The following is a 7,901-nucleotide window of genomic DNA, read 5'->3' on the forward strand; positions in this document are numbered from 1 at the left end:
AGCGCAGATAGCCCTCGTGTAGCTTTGCGCGAAATTCAAAAACAAACAAACAAACTTATTTAAATAGACACTTTCTACGTATTTACAGCCTACACTACACATGTCAGAAAAAACTGAATCATGCATAAGGTAGCCTTTCAAGTACAAAGCAAAAATATGGGATATCAGTACAAAAACATAACACGTAAAAAAAAGTGTCCAAGCTAGAAAATAAACAAAAGAAAAAATAAATCAAATCTATTATGTTAAAATAAAATGCCAAGTCTAATTTTGTAATATCTAATCGAACCTTGTGTTTTTCTAAAGATGATTTAAAATTATATACAGAACACCGGGCCCAGTTAGACAAAATTTAACGTTTCGTTGTGATATCACAACTTTGACGTATTTAATGCTTTTGCTTATTTTCTAACTTTCGTACCCTTTTTATTTTAATGTATTATATTTTTGCCCTGATAAGATATTACTAACGATCTAATGTACATTTATTTATTTATTGCTTAATTTTATTAAATCATTTTGGCTTTGATGCTTAAAATGATTTGAATAAAGTGTTAAATTAAAAAATATATCTTTGTATAGTTATTTTGGAAAATAAATTTATATAGGACTTACCTCAATCTTCTAAGTTGGCCGAATCTCGTGAGATGTTTTTGGGATCACGAACGAAAATATTGTTAGCAACGAGGGAAACCAACCTACGATTTAACGCATTCTAATCGGCATAGGCTTTAGTTGTTTTTTTTTTTTTTTTTTGACGTATTGATTTATGACATCTGCTATTTATAAGCAGTTGGTTACGTTTTATTTACTTCGTTAATATAAGTTGCTTCTTTTAGTTCTGATTAATTAATTTATATACTTTTGATCAGAGGCTGTTATTAATTAACATTAAAATATAGCTTTGAGATTGATTAACTCTTCAATATTTCAAACTACGATAATTTTAATGATAGAGGTTCTAAGCTCTTTCTTTAATAGGACTAAACAAGCAAACATTAACACTCAGGTTTCTATAAAGACTTATATGTACAAAATATTTTCTTATTCTAGTGTGTTGGAATCATGACGATTTATAGGAAATAAATATATTCTGTTTATTCTGATAAGTTTTTATACAGAAACGTGTTTTGTTTTTATTCTGATAATCCTGATAATTGTACTTGTTCAATCATAGCCCCTATGACTATGACCTTTAGAGTTGTTATTTTAAAAGCTGTTAGCGGATGAAGATTGCATTATGCTAAGTTACACTTTGTTTACGTTTTCTTATTTAAGGTAACTTTATCGGATAAATATCACCAAATACTGGAGTTTAACAGTACCTGATGTAAAATATTCTAATAGATGACAATTGCTTGAGTCTTGAGTTCAAGTTTCACAGTTCCTGATATAGAAAGCGTTCTAAAGAGTAAAGATTATAATTTTCTGAACTTTGAACTCCAGTGTCACAGTTCCTGATGTAGAAAGAGTTCTAATGAGTGAAAGCAACCGTTTTCTGAACTTTGAACTCCAGTTTCACAGTTCTTGATATAAAAAGCGTTCTAGTGAGTAAAGAATAGAGATTATCGTTTTCTGAACTTTGAACTCCAGTTTCACAGTTCTTGACGTAGAAAGCGTTCTAGTGAGTAAAAAGTAAATATTATCGTTTTGTGAGCTTTGAACTCCAGTTTCACAGTTCCTGATGTAGAAAGAGTTCTAGTGAATAAGGTTACCGTTTAGTGACATTTGAGCAGTTTCTGATGTAATGAAATATCTAGTTATCCAAATTTACAATATTCATGGTTCTGTGCTTCAGTATCCATTTAATGAACGGAAATTTAATTAGATCATCAAGGGCGAGCAGAGTGTATTTAATATGTCGCTACATCTTCTATCAACTTACTTAGTATATCAAAGTTTGTTTGTGTATTTGTAGTTAAGTACAAAGCTACACAATGGGCTATCTGTGCTCTGCCCACCACGGGTATCGAAACCCGAATTCTAACGTTGTAAGTCCGCAGACATACCGCTGTGCCACTGGGGGGGGGCATATACTAAAGTAAACATTAAATCAAATTTGTGGCTAGTTTTATTTAACACTAACTGTTAGCCTTCGTAGTTTTTAACACAATACATAAAACAACGGTATACCTTCATTCATACTATTTAATTTGAGAATATTTTAATCAAGTTATTTTTGTTTCTCTAAAACTACCAAATCTCTCAATCATCAACGTATTTCTGATTCCTGAATACATTTATTTGAGTGACATTTAATGATGCTTTTATTAGACGACAGCTTTAATAAGCAGTGTTTTCCTAACTCGTACTCTTTCTTGTCTTTCAAAAGCAAGCGTGACACCAAATTTTACCTTAAAATAATAGCTCTTAATTCTTAACTAATGAAGTTTCTTTCAAATTATCTTACCTAACCTCAAAGTACGTACTTATCAAAACAATTAACTTAACATTGATTGCTTCACGACCTTCAAGTTAAGATTTAAGTTGAAAACATCACCCTTTGAACTCCGCCTGTTGACGATATCCAGAGTATTTTATTTAGTACGTTATTAGTCATAACTCTTTTCAAGAGAGCTAAGGAAAAAATCATGTACTTGTAGTTAAACATGTTTCAACTTGTAGGATAAATCCCCAGATATTTCTCTTGTGGCTTGTAAAAATTGGCAGCTATATTTTTGTAGAGTGGCTTCATGAAACATTATTCCGCGTAGCGTTGACGACTGTCTTTGAAGTTTGTTTTATAAAGAAAACCAGTGAAATGTAAAAGTCAGTCAATATTTTCGTGGTCATGAAATATACGTGTTGCTCTCTGGTAGTGGTACTTTTGTTTGTTTGTTTTTGAATTTCGCGCAAAGCTACACGAGGGCTATCTGCGCTAGCCGTCCATAATTTAGCATTGTAAGACTAGTAGAGGGAAGGCAGCTAGTTATCACCACCCACTGCCAACAGTGGGATTGACCGTCAAATTATAACGCCCCCCCCCCCGGCTGAAAGGGCGAGCATGTTTCGTGGGACGGGGATTCGAACCCGCGACCCGCAGATTGCGAGTCGAGCACCCTAACCACCTGGCCATGGCGGGTCTCGTTCAGATTCAAATAACTTGAAAATAGACAGGAAATGTATCACGGAGCTAAGTCCGATTTCCCTAACTCTGACTCAAATAGAGGCATGAAAGAGACTAAATATAATGCAAAATGAAAAGATAACACTTGTTGTGGGAAGAGGAAAGCCAATATATACTCTTCTTAAAAAAAGTCCAGAGATACAATTTTTTTATTCTTTTTTTTCTGTTTAACTATTACAACATTTCGACCACTCGTATCACCCTATATGTTTACTAAATTGGAACAAAATGCTTGTGCATTATTTCACACAACAGACGACAGTTACCTGACGATGACCACACGAGCGGTCGAAACGTTGTAATAATGTTAAAATAAAAATAAACGGTCCACTCAAAAGCTGTATCTCTGGACTTTCATTTAAAATGGAAAGATATATTTGTTTAATGAGCATCACCAGTTAAATTCAACTCTGTTTAAGAAGAAAGATCTCTGCTGTATTGTACAGTTTTAGTAACACTACTGTCCAAGAGTGAGAGAATGCAGCACGCCATGTCTCTCAGATGAGTCGCTGTTGGTTAATCCATTTGAGTAGACTACCTCAAATAATCACCTAACCCACCAATGTAAGGTCGCCATACACCTTTATATAGTGTATTCTTCTACATAATATTATTTCTCACAAGAAAGTGCTTGTGATGCCGAAGGAAACATGGCATAATGGTTGTAATTAGTGAATTATTTAACATTATTTGTTCATTTAGAATTTTTGCCCGTAGCCAAACAAGGGCGGCATGTGTATAACTACCCCTAATTTTAAACAGTTAGTCAACAGTACCTGCCGCCAACTCTAGTCTGACCAAAAAAAGTGAGATTTGATCATAGCTCTTATAGCTCACCCACAACTTCAAAGTGCGGAGCGCGTTTCTGCGAAAACTAGACGTGAGCCATGAACCTTCCGATTCACAGTCCGAGTATGATAACCATCAGCCAAGCGCGACCCTATGATTTAAGTAATGCTTTTTTTTTTTATATATCTTAGTCTATTGCCATTGTAATTTTATTCAACTATTTCTCAAGTTCCCTAGCTCAGTTAGAAAGCAAAAAGAGAGAAACATTGTCTCTTCTAATTATGGTATCTTGGCACTTGTGTATGGTCTCTTCTTTTTCAGTTTCTGCGGACTTACGACGCTAGAATCTGGGTTTTGATGCCCGTGGTGGGTAGAGCACAGATAGCCCATTGTGTAGCTTTGTGCTTAATTATAAACAAATCTTTTCAGTTTTAAAATAGACTTTTCGTAGTATAGATTTTGTTCAGTGAACTTACCAGTTTTCTAGGCCCTATTGTGGCTTAGTGGTCAGTGCATCAGACTAGGAAGAAATGGTTTTATCTTTACTCTTTGAGCTGTATGATAGTTTTAAAAGTGAAAGTCAATCCCGCTATTCGTTTAAGAGAATCAGCGTCAAATGGTATGTCCTGCCGACATGTTGCCTTCTCTCTGAATCATAGGTGTTTATGACCTGATCCTTTGGCCTATTGTATGCACGAGATGTCATTAAGGTGATGAAACAAACACAATCGGTTTTCTACTGGATTCAACGCTTTCCCTTTCTGCTTCGCTGAATGTTAGTCTAAGCATAAAATACTAAAATAGACTGCGTGCACTCGATGTTTTAAACAACGAAATGGAAGAATAATGAAATTTGAATAGCAATTATACACTGTATATCTACAGTCTAATTCACACAACGCATTTTATATTAGATTTATTAAAATATGGCATACAGTCTTGACCAAAATGTTTGCATACTGTTCTCTGTTGATGTTATTGTCTACATGCATGGAGTAGTTATTGAGTATATGCCCGAGTAATAACAGAAAAGGTAGCATATGATCGGACAGATGTGTACGAATTTGTTATTCTAGTCTGTATAAATTCTTTTGAGAATTTGTTCATCAAAACACACATACACATCTGTTTTGTATAAAAGGGTTGTGCTTTTGGTATAATATTTTTCGAAACAGATCAACGCTTTGTTCAGACAATTTCTCTGTATTTGGTGTAGAGGCATGTTCGATTGTCCAGAAATGATATGAAGCAAACGGACATTGTCAAAACAGTAGGTTACCCCCGATGTACTGTATCCAGAATCCTGAAACGTCATCGGACTACAAGAAACATTGTTCCAGGAGTGTCTACTGGTAGACACCGAAACACTACTGCCCGAGATCATGGTATTTTAATCAGGTTAACACGTCAAGGTCGAAAGAAGACTTGCAACACATTACAACAGGAATAGTATGAACACATTCATTACAGGGTGTCCAGAAGAACAGTGACTAGGAGACTAATCAAACAAGGTTATTTAGCAAGAAGGGCTATTTGCAAACCGATATTAACCAAAATTCACCGAAGTCATCATGTTACTTGAGCAAGACAGCATAGCAACTTGCAGTTAGGACACTGACGACGTGTCATCTTTTCAGATGAGTCCTGTTCCCAGCTTGTTAAAGCTGACGGTAAGATTCGTGTTCGTCATTTGCCTGGAGAACAGATGAGAGAAGACTGTTTTTTCCACACGGAATACACAGGAGGTGTTACAGTACATGTTTGGGCAACTAGTTTATGTTCTTGTTGTCGTATCTCACAAAACCTCCTCATAATGACGTTTTATCTGGGACTTATAATAACAGATGAGACTCTCACGCACACACACACACATATATATATACGCAATACAAATCACGTGCGAGAATTGTTCTTCTAAGGCTTTTATTTTATTTTCCACCCCTCCCCTCTATAGCATACAGACTCAGTTTGAATACCTCTTGTAGACATTACAGTCTGATATTATGATATCATAACGCAGTGGCGCGTCGCCGCAGGTGTGAGCCAAGTTGCCCCGGATGACATGTTTGAATAGAGTAACATGTCAAAGCCTTGGCCAAGGAAAGACATTTTTGTGTAATGAGTTTATTAAATCACGTAGAACCAAAGTACGTAGCATTTTGAAAGATGGTACCTTCGGTATTTTCCATGGCAGCGGAAGAACTTGAACAACATAGCATTTAGGGTAACAAAGGATTCGCAACCGCATCCCAATTTAACATGAAAAACATTCTGATCCGCAAAGTGAAGAATATGATTACGAAAGAGAATACTCCGAACGAACAGTACATTAGATTGAAGCTGTGCATGTCTCCTGGAACAGTTAACAAGATAATAAACAATGACTTGAAGCCGGCGAAAGCCCACAAGGTTCTAGCCGTACCTCGAAATCAACTGCTGTTTTCATAAGAAAGATGACCAAAGAAACTGGAAGCACACCAATTCCATCCAATCATATCCTCTCAAGTCCCCATTTTAATTTCAGTGCGGGTTGTGCCTTTAGCCCACTTAAACTTGGTTTGGGTATTGACACACAGGAGGGTTTGTGGTAAACCTTCCAAGATTGATCTCGCCGTCCCCACAGAGTCGTATTAAAATAGAAATTTAAGTGTCTGCCAATAGTGCATAGTCTTGACCATCAGAATGAACTCGAATCGCAGTGGAGGAAAGTAGTTCCAAGGGCAGCACGAGACCTGAAATACTGTTTTTTTTTCATTATTAAGACTTAGTTATGCAAAGTACTTATAAGGGTCTCACAAAGGTGGGTCAGTCAGTTCAGGAATGCTGGAACCTATAACGGTAAAGCAGAGATCGCTTGTGCTTTTTTTATACATTGAGTTTCTAGATCTATGTGAAACATCAAATCAATTTCCTGATAAAGAATAATTCGCAGTTTAAACTATTACTATGTTGGTTAGCATTAAGATTTTTAAATGCGTACCGAGAATATAGAAAATTTGAGCGATATATGTATATATACCTTCTTAATACTGTTCGTCATTTATTTTAATATTCATTTACTTAGACAAAGTAATTATACTTTAGTATTGATTGTCAAGAACCTATTTTACTGTATAAAGTGTAAAAGCAAATTGATCCATAGTGTGTCTAACAAACCATATGTTAAAATATTCACCTCGTTTCCTGTTCCAGAGTAACAAAACAAAGTATTTCAACGTGTTTGTGCTTAGCCTGAGGTTATTAATGCTGTCTGTCTCTCTGTCTGTCAGAACATTTCTTATATGCAAATATGACAGTCAAAAGCTGAAATTACTATTAAATATAAACAAATATGTCTTTCACTCTATCAAACATTATAATCACTTTACAAAACTAGACAGTTGTTTAGGTTTGCTTATTGTTAAGCGCAAAACTACACAAAGAGGTATTTGTGCTCTGTCCACCACAAGTATCGAAACCCGAATTTTAACGTCGTAAACGTGTAAACTTACCGCTGAGCCGCTGTTTAGTTAGGGGAGAGCTAAACTAGAAAAACAGAATAGTCTTACAGAATATTAAATAATATTCTGTTTTAATACAACATTTGCAAACGTGATTAGTCTAATGCTTCATCTAGTAAAATTATTATTATTTATTTATTTTCAGATTATTATTAGTATTATTTATTTATTTTCAGATTATTATTATTATTATTTATTTATTTTCAGATTATTATTATTATTTATTTATTTATTTTCAGATTATTATTATTATTATTATTTATTTATTTATTTTCAGATTATTATTATTATTATTATTTATTTATTTATTTTCAGATTATTATTATTATTATTTATTTATTTATTTTCAGATTATTATTATTATTATTATTTATTTATTTATTTTCTAGATTATTATTATTATTATTTATTTATTTATTTTTCTAGATTATTATTATTATTATTTATTTATTTATTTTCAGATTATTATTATTATTTATTTATTT

This window comes from Limulus polyphemus, unplaced genomic scaffold (assembly GCF_000517525.1).
Source record: "Limulus polyphemus unplaced genomic scaffold, Limulus_polyphemus-2.1.2 Scaffold1, whole genome shotgun sequence".
Lineage (NCBI taxonomy): Eukaryota > Metazoa > Arthropoda > Merostomata > Xiphosura > Limulidae > Limulus > Limulus polyphemus.